At 44.8% G+C, this 18,887-nt stretch overlaps 1 long non-coding RNA gene across 1 annotated transcript; it reads right to left on the minus strand.

Annotated features, from left to right (window-relative positions):
- Window positions 1-594: 594 nt before the first annotated feature.
- LOC139082559 (uncharacterized) lies at window positions 595-4,504 on the minus strand. The gene is made up of 2 exons (XR_011538680.1): window positions 4,270-4,504; window positions 595-3,505 (listed from the first exon to the last, which is right to left on the minus strand). It is a non-coding gene; the product is annotated as an uncharacterized lncRNA (long non-coding RNA).
- Between the last annotated feature and the right edge of the window lie 14,383 nt (window positions 4,505-18,887).

Raw genomic sequence — 18,887 nt, forward strand, 5'->3', positions numbered from 1 at the left:
TGGGAAAAAAACAACCACCTATCTTAGAAGTGTTAAAAACATGTAAAAGATTAATAACGTATCATTTTTATCATGTCGCTGCCATCCTTGTGGACTTTATTCATGATGACAGTGTGCTACATCCTCATCATTATCCTCATTTCATTGTTATTAAAAATAACCCTGCTATCCCTATTTGTGTTCATCCTTCCTCAGCTCCCATCCCCTAATTTTGCTGGGGCTTTTTTGGATTTGATTATTTATACTCTTAAGGCTTGGAACCAAGGATGCTTTTGCTGTTGGTCTTCTGTGTAAGACAACATAGGTTCCTTCCATCTAAGTATAATCTAATAAATAAACAAGGATATGCATAATTGAAGTGAGTTTTTAAAATGAGTTCTTCTTTATCACTCTTGGATAGTTAAAATTGCTATGCCTGAGAGAGAGAATGAAGAGTGGCCCCTCAACACATTACAGAGGACACTTGACATAAGCATTCAATCTAAGACTGATTAAAATTTGCATAATTATTATTCTGATTATTTATTCTACAATAATTGAAAACTAGTGGTCTTGAAGAAAGAAGCTCTTAAGAAATGACGTTTTACGCAGAGGTTTAAAAGGAATCAGCCCATTTATTCAATAATGAAAAATACCATTATTTTCACATTCCCACCTAATGTCTTCTGTTTTCTTCCATCGTCATTTAGCTCAGCTGGGAATTAGGCATATTCCTTAGTTATGCTTTAAAAAATAGCTAGTATCGTTATGAAATAGCAATATCTTTTGTGAACAACTGGACTTACTCCACAGGAAGACAGCTGAGGGTGCTAAGGTGCTTCTAAGGTTTATGTTGGACCCTTCTTTCTTTTCCTTTCCCATTTTCGGCACAACGTTTAGGTTTTCAGCACACCAGCATCCGGAGTTCTCTCTCTATATACACATTTTTTTTTCCTTTACTATCTTCTATAAAAGGAGCCTGCTATTGATTGCAGCGGACTGAGCTGCTTGAGTTGATATCTAAGCAACGCTAACCCAGATAGGGTTTAACATTACATCAGCCGTCAGGCGAGGGAGCCTGGCAGCAGGCCAGCCTGTAAAAACGGAATGTGTTTGCGTCACTGTTCCCTTGGTAATGCTTCTTGGAGCCTTGTCAGCTGTCCCCTGAGGTTGTTTCTTTAATATGTCAACAGACATTCCTGAATCTTTAATGCTGAATAGCTCTTTTCCTTTTCCAAAAACACTTAGGTGACCAAGCATCTGGTGCATCCTGTTGCTATGATCTTTTAAAATGTATTTCTTTCATGAAAAAGGTGTTTGTTCTATTCAAAACATTCTGGGGGATTTAAGAAGGTTTAGATTTCTGTTTCTCCATGTTAGAGGACCTATTTTTGAAGAAACAGGGCAGCCAGCTTAGTGCTGAGAGCTGCTTCTCTGCTTTTATCTTCCTTAGGAAAAGCCCTTATTCCCTCACCAGCTTATCCAGACCCTCCAATTATCCTGTTACAGTGTGACATTTCATAGAACAGAACAGCTGGTTGAAAGACCCGGCTGGAATTTGCCCCCATTTATGATTCGCTCTCTGACCTTGCTCGAAGACAGTCGGCGAGACAGAAGAACACGTGGGCAGTGACCTTGAGCATCCCCTTCTTACTGAGGGCCACAAATGAGAAAGATTTGTCAAACGTTGCCCACGTGAAATCTATTTCCTCATTTGCTCAACGTCTGTATTTGCCGTCCTAGTAACTTGATCTTCACTTTCATCTTGGGATATTTTACATTGAGAAGCACTGTATCCAAGAGGGTGAAGGGAGCCTCAACTAGCATCCTTTCCTGCTCCCTCTGCAAGTAAATGTACTCACTGAAGTTGGGTCCTTTTCCCCCGTGCAACCACCTCCAGATTGTTGTGCAGTTGCTATAGTGGTCAGTCACAGTCAATAGTTGGAACAGCTTAAATTTGGAAAGGAGTCATTTGGTTTTGAGGGGGTTGGGTCAGGGGTGTTATTAAATTCACGTAGTCATGAGTGACCATGATGGAGTAACTGAGAGAAAAGCCACTTGTCCCTGTGTGAGCACCAGACTCCACTCTCTGAGGGGCACCTTTCACCACCAGCTGCAGGGGGTTGCGGGTCTCGGCCTTTGGAAACACGCTAAGAGCCCTGAGAGTCTGCGGCCACCGATTCTGCCTCTGGGCTGGGTCTCTGGGAGCCACTTCCTCCTTCCGCCAACTGATGTCACAATCCCGTTTCTGTTCCGCACTTCCTGTGTTCTCAGTGCCCGTCCTCCTGGGAGCTCCTCCATCATCCCCACTGAAGAAGGTCCCCACTGGTTCACTGGAGGAGAGTGGCAATGGAGCTGCCCAGAAGGGGAGAGATTTCAAATCACTGGAGTTTAGAATTGAAAGGAATTCTTAGAGATTTAGTGAAACCCAAGCTCCTCATTCATTTTAGGAATGAGATGTCCGAGGGCCAGAGAGGTTAAAAGAGTTCGCAGGTGAGGCCCAGTCGGTGTCAGACCTGGGACAAGAACCCGTCCCTCTGCACTGGCACTTGCCCTTCTCAGAGCAGCAGCCTGCTCACCTCCAGGGCGGGGCTGGGCTTGAGCTGACCGTGGTTCTCTTTGTTGCAGTTCAGGCCCTGTCCAGTGGAGGGAGAGGCTCGAGGACCATTAAGGCCACGTGCAGCCAGGAAGTGAGCAGGAAGAATGGGGTCCAACTCCAGGGCGTGTCGCCTGAACACATTTCTCTTTTGCCTCACTTAGCTGGGTGCCCACAAGGGCACTTTCGTGTCTGCACTCTACTTAGACTGGCCAGCGCACCCTGTCCCCACACTGCACTTGTCCCCTGATGGGACTCGAGAAGCAGCAAGGGGCAGCCCAGCAGTGGGTGAGGGGCCAGAGGCAGAGAACCTGGATGGTGCTGGGGACAGCATTTAACTATACTCTCTATGCCTTTCCTTTGGGAGCTAAGGGGAAAAAATAACATAGACACACATAAGAAGGTGTGAAGGGGCCTTTTAACCCTCACATAGGGCTTGCATATCCAGAATAAGTTTTCCTCGTTCTTCTCTTCTTCCCTTTCCCCAAACGCCATGCATGCCCCATGGACCAGTATGGCGCATAGCCGTCTGAGCCTGGTAACTATGGTTCAAAGCAAAGACTTTGGGGTCTGACCACCTGAGTTTCAATCCAGGCTCTACCACTCGATAGTTGTATGATCTTGGGCAAGATTTTATCCTCTCTTAAGCCTCAGTTTCCTCATGTGGAAAATGGAGATAACACTAGTTAGTTTAAGGAATACTGTAGGGGTGGCCGGGTGGCACAGCGGTTAAGTGCACATGTTCCACTTTGGGGGCCCGGGGTTCGCCGGTTCGGATCCTGGGTGTGGACATGGCACCGCTTGGCAAGCCATGCTGTGGTAGGCATCCCACGTATAAAGTAGAGGAGGATGGGCACAGATGTTAGCTCAGGGTTAGTCTTCCTCAGCAAAAAGAGGTGGATTGGCAGCAGATGTTAGCTCAGGGCTAATCTTCCTCAAAAAAAAAAAAAGAAAGAAAAAAATATTGTAAGGATTAAACAAGATAAAGTCTGCAGTGTCCTCTGCAAAGTTCCTGATACAAAGTGATCAGTACCCCCAGTCACTGCTGTCATCGTCACATATAGAAACTTTGGAGAGAATTCTCAAGGCAATTGATAAATGCAAATCTTTTCAGTTAGGGAGAACACATCATTAATGAATGCATCAGCTTGGTGAGCAGGAAGGGCTGCTCGAGACAAGGAGACAGGGTGGTGGAAACAACGCAAATTACCTAGACCTCGACCGAGCTGCACATCACTGTAAGTCCCAGACAAAGGCTAGAGCCAGCTTGTCCTCTCCGGGGAGACCAAAAGCCTACTTTTAATGGCCTATAGCCCTGGCTGTGGGCACCTGGTTCTATCATGCAGTCTAACCCTTGCACGTGGCTGGGGAAAGAGCTAAGCACAGAAGCAATAATGGTCAGAGGTTCACGGTGTGTTACAGTTTAGAGAGGGCTTGCCTGAGCTCTGTAGAATAGATGACATGGTGTTTTATTCTGTTGCCTTGTTACAGATGAAAAAACAAATTGTTAGGCTAAATGACTCGTCTCAGATTGAAGAGTGAATATTAAGAGTTAGGCCTTGACTCCTGTCCTTTCTTATAAAGTCCTTCCCTTAATAAACACATACACACATATGCATGCACACATGCACACACACAGGGTGAGTTTCGTGTGGGCACGATGCATGCCAGGAAGACTTGGCAGTCGCACTCACCGGTGCCGGGTCTGTGCTCGCTGGCTCCACTTCCCCAGGAATCTTTAGCACACAGAGAGGTGACTGCAGAGGCCCAGCTCAGGGCTCACGGGCCCAAGGATCAGACAAATGGCCCAGGATCCAGGCCTTTCATTCCCCTCAAAGGGACTGGGGCTGACAGACGGCACAGGAAAAACTGGAATGTCCCCTTTTGTGTTTCCCAATGTATTCTTTGCCATCATGACAACAGAGAGTGGGCTGATTTGGGAATAAACCTTTCTCTCTCAAGCTCTGGAATGAGTCATCTGGCAATTAGCTTCAGGTGGAATACAAAAGTTTCTTGTCACCTGCGGAAGCCCTGGTCTTTAGAAAGCAGGTGGGGTTTTTGCTTGTTTCTGTTTTGTTTTTGCCCTTCTCCTCCATTCCCCCGTGGCGGTCACGTGGGGATTCACCTACTGCACACGTGCTGTGCAGATCCAGTCTGCATGCCTACCTATACGTTAGGCTCAGCCTGGAGGGCCCTGGGATGTCTTCTCTCCATTGCTCTCCCAGTTTCTCTACACTCAGTTGCGGCTTTGCCTCCCAGAGTGAGCGCGGGTCGGCCCCAATGCTCTCAGAGGCTCCTCTGCGTTTCCCGTGGTGCCAAGGGAAAGACTTCACCTGGGAACACTTGGAACATGTTTTGAGGGTGACTTTTCATTCTTTGTGTTCTCTATAGATTTTAGGGGTTTCTTGTACTCCTTTGGGGATAAAAATCACTACAATAAAACCGTAAATCTTTTTATGTCTATGATATCTGTGCTTTTTTTCATGGTTGGCTCCTTGAAAAATTTGTCCTGGAAACAAGAAAGTAGCTTATAATTTTTTAATAGCAAACTTTCATCCAGTGGCTACCACACATATGAATTCAGTACTCAGGAAGTATTTTTTTGAGCATCTTCTGTGGTCCAGGCAGTGTTCAGGGAGCTGACGATATGGCAGTGAACCACACAGACAGACGTCTTGTCCTCGGGAAGCTTATATTCCAGTAATGCCTTAAAAAACTTCATAGATATGTTATAAACCAAAACTAGAATCAAGGTAATACATGAAGCTTCACTTGAACTTGATGGCCTATTTTAATTCACAGAGTTTTAAATATTGCTGTCAATATTTGCTGTCACGTTGGCGATCTGAATTTGAGGATTGGGGCTTCCTTTCTTTTCAGAAACCCGGAGTTCCCCTCCTGACTTGGCTGGCCTTTGCTATACGCAGATGTCCACCAACCAGCCCATGGATAGAGGCTGTGTCACAGAAAATCTAGGACTTTCTGAATTCTCCTATGGTGATGCCAGGAGTTTGGCAAAGGTCTAATAGGCTACTACCCAACCTATGAAAAAATTGGGTTTTGCTGAAGGCTTATCTTGGAAAAAGAAGGATAAGCGAATATAATTTAAATGGTTCATTTTTCTTTAGAGACGTAGAAAACAACCATTTAAATAAACTGCTTATTTTGGTAAATCTGGCCCTTGCTGATTTTTTTCTTTGGTGAGGAAGATTCGCGCTGAGCTAACATCCATTGCCAATCCTCCTCTATTTTTTGTTTTTTGTTTTTTTTTCTCTTGAGGAAAACTAGCCCTGAGCTAACATCTGTGCCAATCTTCCTCTATTTTCTATGTGGGATGCCTCAACAGCACGGCTGACGAATGGAGTAAGTCCATGCCTGGGATCCGAACCTGTGAAACTGGGCTGCTAAAGCCAAGGGTGTGGAACTTTAACCACTTGGCCAAGGGGCTGGCCCCTGGCCTGCCTCTGGCCCTTGCTGATTTTAATCGGTGGCTTACTCATTCATCCATCTGTTGAATTCTGTGGTGGGCTAGGCATTGTGCTCTGTGATTGAAGCACAAAGTTTAATAATACACAGCCCACACCCTCAAGGAGCTCATAATCCTGTAAGAAAAGCAGATGTGGAAGTGGACATAATCAGACAGCTGTGGTAGGTGCTGTACTTGAGGTGGGGGTGGTGGGCTCCCCCCCCCCCCCAGCATAGGCAAGGGCGTGGGGAAAGTCTTCAAAAAGAGGACGCTTAACTGTGTCTTTAATATGGCTTTAAAGATACCTAAATATCTCACAAGAGTTGGTGCCTTATCTCCATCCTTTTCTCTCCAACATTCACCTGTGGTGGCTGTAAGGAATTTGGCCACGTTATCCAGCCACCAAAAAACAACTACACCAGCCTTTCTATGGAGGAAGCTGCTTAGTATTCTATTTTGTGCAATCAGAGATTAAATTCCAAATTCACTGGCACTGAAGATGAAACAGCTAATTATATACAGTAATTGCATTTAAAAATCCATGCCTTTGAATGACTGATGAAATCTTCTCTTTAAAATGCTACTGAAACTCAGTGCACCCAGCAACCGACTGTGGTTAAGGGGCAGTATATTTTTAGTCTTGTAGTGTGGGTACAGCTTCATGATTTTCACCCTTGTCCTTTCCTTGAAGTCAGTCTGCACATTTAAAAGAATACTTTTGTTGGAAAGGGAGAAGTAAAACTCTCTGTTTGCAGATGACATGATATTATATATAGAAAGCCTTAAAGACTCTGCCAAAAAACTGTTAGAACTAATAAAGGAATTCAGTAAAGTTGCAGGATACAAAATCGATTTACAAAAATCAGTTCCATTTCTATACACTAGCAACAATCCTCCAGAAAGAAAAATTAAGAAAACAATCCCGTTTACGATAGCATTGAAAAGGAGAAAATACTTAGGAATAAATTTAACCAAGGAGGTGAAAGATCTGTGCACTGAAAACTGTAAGACATTGATGAAAGAAAGTGAAGAAGAAACAAATATATGGATTGGGAGAATAGTACTGTTAAAATGCACATAATACCCAAAGCTATCTACAGATTCAATGCAATCCCCATCAAAATTCCAATGGCGTTTCTCACAGAAATAGGAAAAATAATTCTAAAATTTGTAGGGAACCACAAAAGACCCCAAATAGCCAAAGGAGGAACAACGCTGGAGGCACCACATTCCTTGATTTCAAACTATATTACAAAGCTGTGGTAATCAAAACAGTATGGTATTGGCATAAAAACAGACACATAGGTCAGTGGAACAGAACAGACAGCTGAGAAATAAAGCCATGCATGTGTGGTCAATTAATTTTTGACAGCAGGCCCAAGAACATACAACAAAGAAAAGACAATCTCTTCAAGAAACGGTGCTGGGAAAACTGGACAGCCACACGCAAAAGAATGAAACTGGACCCATATCTTACACCATACACAAAAATCAAATCAAAATGGATTAAAGACTTGAGTATAAGGCCCGAAACCATTAAACTCCTAGAAGAAAACTTAGGAAAAAAGCTCTTTGACATTGGTCTTGGCAATGACATTTTGGATTTGACAACAAAAGTAAAAGCAACAAAAGCAAAAATCAACAAGTTGGACTCCATGCAGCTAAAAAGCTTCTGCATAGCAAAGGAAACCATCAACAAAGTGAAATGGCATCTATGGAACTGGAGGAAATATTTGCAAACCACTTATCCAATAAGGGGTTAAGATCCAAAATATAAAAGAAACTCATACAACTCAATAGCAAAAAAGCAAACAACTCAATTTACAAAATGGACAAAGGACCTGAATAGACTCTGTGTGTGTGTGTGTGAGGAAGATTAGCCCTGAGCCAGCATCCGCTGCCAGTCCTCCTCTTTTTGCTGAGGAAGACTGGCCCTGAGCTAACATTCGTGCTTATCTTCCTCTACTTTATATGTGGGATGCCTGCCACAGCATGGCTTGATAAGTGGTGGTACGTAGGTCTGGGCCTGGGATGTGAACTGGCGAACCCCAGGCCATCAAAGCAGGGTGTACGAACTTAACCACTACACCACTGGGCCAGCCCCCTGAATAGACATTTTTTTAAAGTAGATAACAAATGGCTGACAGGTACATGAAAAGGTGCTCAACATCACCAATTATCAGGGAAATGCAAAAACCACAGTGAGATATCACCTCACACCTCTGAAGACGTCTATTATCAAAAAGACAAGAGATAGCCAATGCTGGCAAAGATGTGAAGAGAACTCTGTATCCTGTTGGTAAGAATGTAAACTGGTACAGACACTATGGAAACACTATGGAGGTTCCTCAAGAAATTAAAAATAGAACTACCACATCATCCAGCAATCTTGCTTCTGGGTGTATATCCAAAGGAAACACAATCATTATCTCAAAGAGGTATCTGTACTCCCATGTTCAGTGCAGCATTTTTCACAAAAGCCAAGGTATGGAAACAACCTAACTGACCATTGATGGATGAATGAATAAAGAAAATGTGATGTGTATATATGTATATATATATATATATACACACACGCGCGCACACACACAATGGAGTATTATTCAGCCTTAAAAAAGAAGGAAATCCTGCCGTTTGTGACAACATGGGTGAACTTGGAGGGCATTGTGCTAAGTGAAATAAGTCAGCCAGAGAAAGACAATACAACATGGGATCGCTTATATGCAAAATCTGAAAAACAAGGGGAGGGGCATAACATTTCAGTTATAAGATGAATAAGCTCTCAGGGTCTTCTGTATAACGTGGTGACTATAGTTGGTAATACTGTATTGTATCACTGAAATTGAAACTGGCTAAGAGAGTAGAGCTTAAGTGTTCTCACACAAAAAAAAAACCCAAGTAAATATGTGAGGTGATGGATGTGTTAATGAATACAACTGTGGTAATTCCTTCACAATGTGTGTGTTCATCAAATCGTCATGTTGTACACTTTAAATATATTACAATTTTATGTCAATTATATCTCAATAAAGCTAAAAAAACAACTTTTGTTACCTTCTGTCTCTGCCTCACAGTTGTTTCATCTGATTGAACTCAGTTAGAAAAAGAGATGTGTATGGGTGGATGGATGTATATATCTTTAAGGAAAGAAAGTGAGGCATAGAACGAGAAAAAAACCCACTGAAGTATTAGAAACAGTAAGATAACCTGTGTATATAGTTAAGATAACATCTAATATATAGTAAAGATAGATCATAGTAAGATAACGTGAATTGACAATAATTGTGTGGTTGTGTAATAACATGATAGCAAATTTTGTTTATTATGAAAAGCTTCCTATATAAAATTTTAAGGTTTATGATTTAAACTTCTATAATTTATAGCATTTTACATATTTCAAAGATGTGTTTAAGACTGTGCAGTGTTCTTACTCATAATTTCAGTCATTGGTTATTAAAATGCATTCCGTTGTTTATTAGAATTTATTCATAGAATCCATTATTCATTATAAACATCTGGAGAAGGGAAGGTACGCAGACTTCCCCAGAGCCTGTGCTCCAGCCAGAGCTGCTGCTGCAGAATTCAGCTCAGGACGTTGCTGTGTGTTTGGAGTTTAGCTTTCTCCCAACTTTATTGCTGGTTGAGGCTTTTGGAATTGTTTCAGTTGGATGAAAAACAAAGGAAGTTATGTCAGATGAATCATTTCACTGTGTGTTGCTTTACAGAATCACTTCCCCTGGATAATTAATAAAAGATTGACAGGAAGAATGTCCTTGGAATAATTAGCAGGCAGTTTCAGAACTGGAACTTTTATTTTTCTCGTTGTTCAGTCAAACCGAGCAGCTAGTTTTTGCCATTTGAGGATTTTTGACAGCGAGGGAGGCAGCCTGAGAGCGACTTACAGAGATGATTCTAGTTAGAACCCCGCGTGTGGATTCCCGGAGCGGTACCCCAGTCCTCCTCACCATGAGGACACCGTGGAAATCTGCCCGAGACTTCGGGGGAAAAGCCCCTCCCTGATTCTCAAGGCGGCCTCCCAGTATCGCCTGATCTGTGCACTCGTTTTGCCATTTTGTGGCCCAGACTCGCATCTTAATAATGAGATGAAGTTTCCAGTTTCTAGGCAAATAAGTCAGGCAGTGCAAATTGAAATGGCAAAAGGGTTTTTTTCTGTTTTTACATAAGATGGTGCAAAAGGTTTTCAGGGACAATATACCAGGAATTCTGAGTCCTGTTTGTTCAAAAAGCACTTAGAGCTCACACTACATCTAATTGTCTGAAGCCTGCAAACTAGTGTGGAGACCATAAGCTCATTTGCTCTTTGGGTCAAAATGCTGACTTGACTGTAGCTCCTGTCTTTCCTTACTGTGGTTTTCGTATTTTTGAGTTTAAACTAATTCTGTTGCTTCTTGCAATTATGCTTCCATCTCTGTTTTACTTTAGTGGAATAATGTTTCCTGATTCAACTGTCGTGCTGACGTATGTTGCAAGTTTGTTAATAATCTTGATAATATTATGAATATTAAAAATATAACTCTGGCACTAATTAGATGTATGACCTCCTACAACTCATTGAAATGCTTTGAACTTCAGTTTCCCCAACTGTAAAAGGAGGGGACTGGACTAGAATATTTCCAGTTCCTTTCAGCGTCAACACTGTATGGTTTTGCAGTGTTCCTGGGTTAGCTCAGGGCAGAACTGTTCACAGTTTGATTGGGAGGTAACTGAGGGCTCCCTTGCTATCTCTCTGGGGCCTCTGCCTCTCCCCTTCTTTGCCTTCTCCCCTCTCCTCTCTCCATCTCTCCTCCGACTCTCCCTAGGAGCTTACCTCTTAGCTTTTCAGGGGTCTGCTTCCCCAGCCCAAGAGCTCAGACCCACAGGCCACGTGGAGGAGATTGGATGGAGTCCAGTCCACCCTCCTGGTGAGGAGCTCTGGGCTGCCACTGAGCCATCCAGAGCTGGACCCTGACCTCTTCTCTCTGCCCCCAACCCCCACCCCTTAACAGGGAGCCTCATTCCAGCTGGATGGTACTGTGCCTTCCAAGATGGAAACTAGTTCATCGGTCTTCAAACTTTGCCACCCAGGAATCCCGGAGACCAGAAGATGTAAATCTCTCTCGGACCAGAAGTACACAATTTCTTTCAAAACTTATGTTTTATCTTAAAAGTTCAGGAAGTTTTTCATTCCGCTTCATAATAACTCAATTTGTTTCATTATAAGAATACTGTTTTACATAACACAGGAAAACCAACCTATAAGTAAGACTACAGCTCCAGGAAAATATTTGAGAAATGTGGAGCAAATTCAATGAACCATTTGTACGGCTCAAAGAAGGGGTAGTACTCGCATTTCTGGAGGTCCATGGAGTCCTGCTTCCTTTCTCATACATGCGCATTAAGCAATGCATGTGCGTTTTAGTGAATTATTTCCCTGGAAAGAATTTTTTGTCTGTTTCAGCCCCTGTGATAGGGAGGGGAACACCGTGGGGGATGCTTTGGGGCACGCGGGGTTTCTCATTTCCTCCCAGGGCATGCCAGGTGAGAGGCTGCCACTTTGCCTGTGCTCTGGACTGCTCTAGGTGATTTGGACCAATGCCTGCATGGGACAGGGTGCCTCTCCTAACCTCAGACGATGGAGTATTCTGTCTATTCTCTCCCAGTGCTTGTTAACTTTTCAACTTTGTTGGAAAACTTGCTATTTTGACAGTCAATGGAACTATAACTTAATGTTCCACAATTTACATGACTAATTTCACGTACATATGACTGTCTATCTCGTCTCTCTGGGAAGGAAGGCAAGCAGCCGCCCTCCTGCCTGGCCTCTCTGGGCTGCCATCCTGGGAGGTGCTGCCGGGTCACACTCAGAGGGGAGAGCATCCGCCTGGCAGCGGTCGGGGCAGGAGCCAAAGTGTCTGTTTCAGATCAAAGCCAAGAGTGCCTTGACCAAACCCCACTGCCCCTTAGCTGCTCATTTAGAACAGGGTGCTGATAAGGGACCTACCTTCCAGGGGTGTGCGTACACTTGAACTGATTTTAGTAGCGGGACACAAGTGCTAAGTATTATTATAGGAATAGGGAGAGAGGCGCCATTAGCATTTTTAAGCCCTGGGGATACTTGAAAATCACAGCCTCACAGAGGTGCTGGTAGTGGCTGCCTGAGAGCTGGGAAACTTGCTTATGCACAATCACCGAGCTGCCAGCCTTTAACTCATCACTGTGCAGGGTAATTTGGATTACAGCAGTCTGAAAGGGGGCTGGGGATCTGGAAGGGGTAGTAATTAAAAAAAAATTCTTTTCTGTGTGTTCATAATCAACAAATATCGACTGAGCATCAGGATTTTCTCCTAGCAGGGGGTTAAGGCGCCCCACAGCGCAGCCGTCCTCAGGGAGGGAGAGACAGTTCCAAGGGGGCTTGCTCTGGGAGCTGACAGGAAGTGGCAGGATCCGGGCAGATGGACACAAGTACTGGGGATTCACGGAGCTCTAGCACAGGGCCTGGCACCATGCAGACCCCCAAAATGTTTGTGGAATGGATGAGTAAGTGGATAAAAAGGAACAACAGTTGGAAAGTCCAAAGAGGGGTGGGATAAATGCATTCACTTTAGAGGTAGCAAAGCCCAGGAGAAATCACTGTGTGGCAGAGCGTGCAGGCTCAGAGGGACAGCACAATGGTGGCAGGAGTCCCAGGCACAGATCTGGGTTGTTCACAAGAATGCAGGGCACAAAAGGGCAGGGAGAACAGAGGCAGGGCCAGGCCCTGGGAAATGAGCCGGCCCAAGGAGCTCCTCTGAGTAACAGCACTGCCTCCTCTGGGCACCAGCCAAAGGAGCTTGCAGTTCACTCTCTCAGGCCTCAGACAGGCCCCACCCTGGAGCCGTCTTCTCTCTTCAGGCAGGCGCCTCCCAGCTTCCCCAGAAGCAGATTTTCTGATGTATCTTCCATTTCCATCCTTGCTGTATATTTTAGAAGTAATTTCTCATTTCTAATCCTCACAGCAGTGATTTGGTGGCTGGCATTGGCCAAGTTTTCACATGAGGAACGCAGGCTCAGAGAGGCTGGGCAGCTTGCTAGAAGTCACACAGGTAGTAAATGTGAGCGCTAAGAGTTGGAACCAGGTGTGTCTGACTTCAAAGCCTGGGTTTGTTCTCCCTCACCGAAGCATTTCCTAGACTCACAGATCCCAAGTTGGGAGGGATCTGGGAGGTCATTTAGATGAACCCTGTAAACAAAGCAGGAATTTCTTTTCCATCATTCTCCATAAGTTGAAAGCCCCAGTAGGTTACTTATGCTTTTGCTCAGGCAAATAGCAAATAAGGCCATGAAGAAAGGAGGGAGGGAGGGAGGGAAGAAGAAAGAAATGGAAGAAGAGAGGGAGAGTTGGAGAAAACAAAAGTCCAGCTTCAATGAACATATTTAGAATTTCATTGACAGAAAAATCTAGAAAGAAGTTATAGTGATTTCATCATATTTGAACATCTTGGATTTTATGTTTAGTGTTGTTCTCATCTCAAGTCACATTTGCAGAGGGGCCCCCTTGTCTTGTCCGGTTGAAGGTCTCTGACGGCCCCGCCTACTAAGCTTTGTCCTGATATCCTCCCTCTGAGATGTGCTCTTTTCTTCCCAGGCAAGGCTTGTCTCCAGTTAGGCCATAGGCAGCCCAGCCGGCTCAGGCAGCAGGTACCGTTCCTGCATCTGGTACCTCTGGAGACAGAAATGCCAACAGCCTGGAGTTGATGGGTGCAGAGAGGTGAATGGGTTACTTCCTGACGTATTTGCAGGGAGATACCACTCAGGCCTAGAAAAGTAGCAACTCTGTTTGAATCTTCTTGTCTGTGGGTGTCAGGCTTTTGTTCTGTTTACATGGGCTTCTCTGCAGCTCCAGGAGAGCAGCGAGGCAGGCTGCAGGAACACCTCCACCTTCCAAGAGCCGACGAGGCCGTGACATGGCCAGGGTCGTTGCCAGCACTCCTGACGCCTGGAAAGGTGCTGAATAGCAGTGGGATCTGAGAGTGCAGTGAGGGACGCTTCTGGCCTCAGCTGGCTTGGAGTCCAGCTCAGGGACAAAATAGGAGACCATTAAGGGCTAAACAGTGTGAAAATAATCCTAAGGGTCATGGGAATTAACAAAGGAAGAGACTTGTGCCACGCGAGCAGTCAGAGACAGCTGCTGGAGGAGGACAGATCTGAAGAAGGACTTGAGGTCTGAAATGGATTCGGGGGGAAAGCGGGAAGATGAGAAACAGGAACCAGGGAGGGTTAGGGAGAGCTGACAGAGTGAAAGAGGCAGAAGGATGGAAAGTCCCAATTAGGATGTGAGGACTTATAAAGCCAAACAATGCTACTTGACATTTGCCACGGGCCTCAAAGGAATGTTACGTATCGTCTCCTGCGATTTCCATCCCTTTCCTGACGTGTTTAGGAAGCTATGACCCTGTTCCCTGGCTGATTGGGGTGAGGAGGGAGGCGTGCCTTACCTGAAGTGAGCCATTCAGCCCCTTCCACTGGACTTTTGGATTTGGAAACCTAGAGTGGTTCAGAGTAGAGTGGCTGAAGCTGTAAGAGGCAAAGTTTGGAACACTGGAAAAGTGGAGATAGCTGGTCTCAAGAGAGGGAGCGAGATGGGGCATGAGGAAGAAGGCGGTGTGCGCAGAGCCGGGGGAGCAGGGATGGTAGGAGGAGAAGAGCTGGGCAGCGTCCAGATCCACACATTCCCATGCTTGGGTTCTGCGAGACATCCCATAATTCTTATACTCAAGTCCCATTTTTACTTCATCATGATGAGTTTTCATCCGTTTCAATGAAAACTTTCCTAATACACGTATGTTTCTCATTTAATTCTCCCAACAATCCTGCAAGATTAGCCTCGTAATTCTTTCACAGACCACTCAGGTCGCAGGAAAGGACGAGTCTCAGTGAGAAGTTTGCCCCAAATCATCAGCTAGTAAATGACTGAACTTGACTCAAGTTCAGATCTGTCTAATTTCAAAGCCCAGGGTCTTTAGCTGCCCACACCTCACCCCCATCGTGCCCTGTAATAGTTTGCTAGGGCTGCTACAAACTAGGGGCTCAAACAACAGAAACTATTGTCACGTGGTTCTGGAAACTAGAAGTCTGAAACCAAGGAGTGGGTGGGGCCTCGCTCTCTGAAAACTGTAGAGGGGAATTCTTCCTTGGCTCCTCAAGCTTGTGGGGACGCCAACCATCTTTGCCTCAGAGCTGCAGCATTTCAGTCTCTCTCTGTCATCACACGGCCCCCAGCCTCCTGTGTCCGTCTCATTGGTGTTCTTCTCCTCTAAGAAGGACACCAGCCAAATGGGATTAAGGGCACCCCTTACCCCAGCATGACCTCATCTTAACTTGATTACATCTGCAAAGACCTTATTTCCAAATAGGGTCGCAGTCTCAGGCACTGGGGTTAGGATTTCAACATATCTCCTTGGGGGACACAAGTCAGTCCATAACACTCCTCCAGAGAATGAAATGTGATCGATGAGGAAACTGAGGCCAAGAGAGTGAATGATTTACCCAGGCTACCATGCCGGGGAGCTGGCACTCAGAACTCTCTCTCACCTCTTTCATCTCAGGACGGGACAGGTAAAGCTATCTTGTAGGCACAAGAGAAAGGGCACAGAAAGGAATGTAAATTTGGAAGGGGTTAGCAAAAAGCAGATATTTAAGTCTTCGAAGAGTTCGCTAAAACAAAACTTAAAGAAGTGAAAAGGTCAGTGTGAGCCAGGAGTGAGGGGAAAAGAGGAGCCAACAGGCTGTTCATTTATCCCGTTATTAAACAAATTCACGTGTGCAAAGTACATAATGAAGCGTCAATCATCCAGTAAGTCTCCAATGGGTGGTCACCATTATAAATGTGTGTTCACCTTTTTTTCTCCTGTCTCCTGTTACATGTATTTGGATAATTCTGAAAGATAATTTTGCTTTACAGTCTTTCAAGAGCCAAGATTTTGGCCTGCTCCTGAGTTTTAGACATGAGTAATAAATTTTTCAAACTAACATCCTTTGGGAAGAACCGGAATTAGCCAAGCAAGGGAAGGAAAAATGTAAAGGAAAAATGTAACCAATTATACTAAACATAATCTGACAACTCAGTTCATCTCTGGAAACTCCTAGCAAGCAGTCATCTCCAAAACCTACTTCATATTCTAATTCAGAAGCCTTGGTTAAATATCCATCACCTTCGAGACCTCCAATATCACTTTAGTCTCAAGAAAACAATATGACAACTAGGAAATGGCGGAGGAAAGTCCACGAGAACATGGACTGTTACATCATCCAGGCTTAGGAGATCTAAGATATCTGTAGGGGACACAATCTAGGGATCCTCAGAAGAAGAAAGTGTCTGTTGAAAGCTTTCTGGATTAAACACAATTAGGCTCTTAAAATGAAACGTCTTCTCTGTTCCCCAATTTTCTCTCCCTTTACATTTCTGACACTAATGTCATCCTTCTCTCAGCTGTCCTCCCTCATGGCCCGGGCTGCATTACCCACTTCCTGGACCCCAGATCCTCTTCCTTTTGGAGGTACCCCTTCCCCCATTATATCAGACATGTTCAAATGCCCCACCTTCCACATAAATAGATGACTATATAAGAGCTGAGTTCAGTTGAGGTTGGTGTGTTTGCATGTTACATTTTTAGACATTTGATTAAATATTTGTTAATTTATTTTCTTTTTGTACTTTGAGGACAGGAAAGTATTTTCTTGAGTAAATGAGCACATTTGGAATTCCTTAGTTTGCCAATTGGCCCTCTGTTCTACCTCTCGCAGGTGACATTGATTGACAGGGCATCAGCATGCCCATCTGAGCTTTGATTCCAAGACCCTGCCCCCGCCCCAACATGACCTTAGTCATAGGTTTGCTTCAGCACCCAGCAAGACGACCTTCTCTTCTTTCTGAACTTTTCTCAACTTGCACAGCATCAGAAGAGGCCCCCTGGGGCCAGCTCCATGATATAGTGGTTAAGTTCAGTGCACTCTGCTTTGGTGGCCCATGTTCATGTGTTCAGATCCTGTGCATGGACCTACAACACTCTTCAGCCTTGCTGTCGTGGCAACCCACATACAAAAGAGGAAGATTGGCACAGATGTTAGCTCAGGGCCAATCTTCCTCAGCAAACAAAAAAGAAAAAGAAGGGGCCTCCTCTGAGCCTCTGATGGTGCCTCTTGTTTAGTGCTTTCTTTTCTCTCCCAATCAGATAGATATTGATGGAGCACTTGATCTGGGCCACTGCCATGCTTTTGTGCCTTGCTGAATCTCCTGCACGACAAGGTCTGTTTATAGATGTTGGCTGCAGGCGCCAATCCCAAAGATGCAAGGGGAATCGTCAGCACTTACCCTGTTTCACTGAATCAAGGTCACTATAATTTAAAAAATCAGTCCTGCGTAGTCCTCCTCTCTCAGCGTCCAGACGTACACACCCTCAAGCCCTCTCTCGTATGGCTGGAAGAATTGAAAGAGAATTTTAAGACCCTGAAAGCAGACAAACCTGAAGAGAAGCGGGGCTTTCAGTCCTTCCTGTAAGCAAGCTGCACCTTGAATGTTCGAAATAGTAAATTCTGGCGTAAGGTTTGTTTCTTACACTCCTAGTCCCAGAACTGAGTATTTATTGAGACTTCCACCACTAAGGGGAAAGAGAAAATAAGAAAACCACAGCCTGTTATTTTTTAAGAGACGTACCTCATTACAGTGCACAGATGTAGATAACTGAGTCTCTCTCTAGATAGAAAACGATATATTGAGAGAGGAGGCAGCTATGAACTTATCAAAGACTGATTATCTGGTTTGCACTTGACCCAGGCTCTCGCTTTTCTCCTCCTTTCTTTTCCCCTTGTGGACATCCCCATTACTTCTTTTTTACATAGTAGTTGGAACTTGAAGTCTTGCAAGATCTTTGGATGGTCTTTGTACCTGGTTTCTTCATAATTCCCCTAGTTCCCTTAATTAAACTGGATCATTTCAAGCTCATTGTTCAGAGGACCTTAATGATTTAAAATCAAACAAAACACTCCTATCTGGCCACACCATTTGCTTTTTTTTTTTTTTTTTTTTTTTTGAGGAAGATCAGCCCTGAGCTAACATCTGGCGCTAATCCTCCTGTTTTTGCTGAGGAAGACTGGCCCTGAGCTGACATCCATGCCCAGCTTTCTCTACTTTACATGTGGGACACCTATCAAAGCATGGTGCGCCAAGCAGTGCCATGTCCGCACCCAGGATCCGAACCAGCGAACCCCAGGCCGCAGAAGCGGAACGTGCGAACTTAACCACTGCGCCACCAGGCCGGCCCCTGCAGGACATTTTCTTATCCTTCCTCTGCCACCTGGGGCAGGAGTGGAGGTGAGACCATAAACGCCCTGCACAGAGTGGACAGTCTCTGGGGGATGCGCAGATGGGCCAGCCCAGTGGCCTGCCTTACGAGAGTGCTTTGAGGAGTTACTAGTTAGCGGATATAAAGTACTATAGAAACCTAAATTGTTTCTGAAAATGCTAAGCGATAAGACATTTCTCAAAAGGGCCTCAGTCCCTTCAGTATTTTATAAGAATTCCAACTCCAGCAGCTTTACACAGCCATTATCACTTAATTACCAATATAAATCTCACTAGCAACTTCCATAACTTCATTTGCAAATGAATATGCACACCTCCTAAATCATCCCCTCCTTTTCTCTCTCTCCCGAGTTATTCCCTGACTGGTGCTGAGAGAGACTCCGCAGCAGCGGCGATCTGCGGAGGCTCCTGGGGTCCTGGTGTCGTTCCAGGCCAGCATGCCCCTGGAGCACGGCGATGCCCAGAGGATGGAATTGTACCTGCTTCCCGCTCAGCCCCATAAATCC

The sequence above is a fragment of the Equus przewalskii genome, chromosome 1 (assembly GCF_037783145.1).
Source record: "Equus przewalskii isolate Varuska chromosome 1, EquPr2, whole genome shotgun sequence".
Lineage (NCBI taxonomy): Eukaryota > Metazoa > Chordata > Mammalia > Perissodactyla > Equidae > Equus > Equus przewalskii.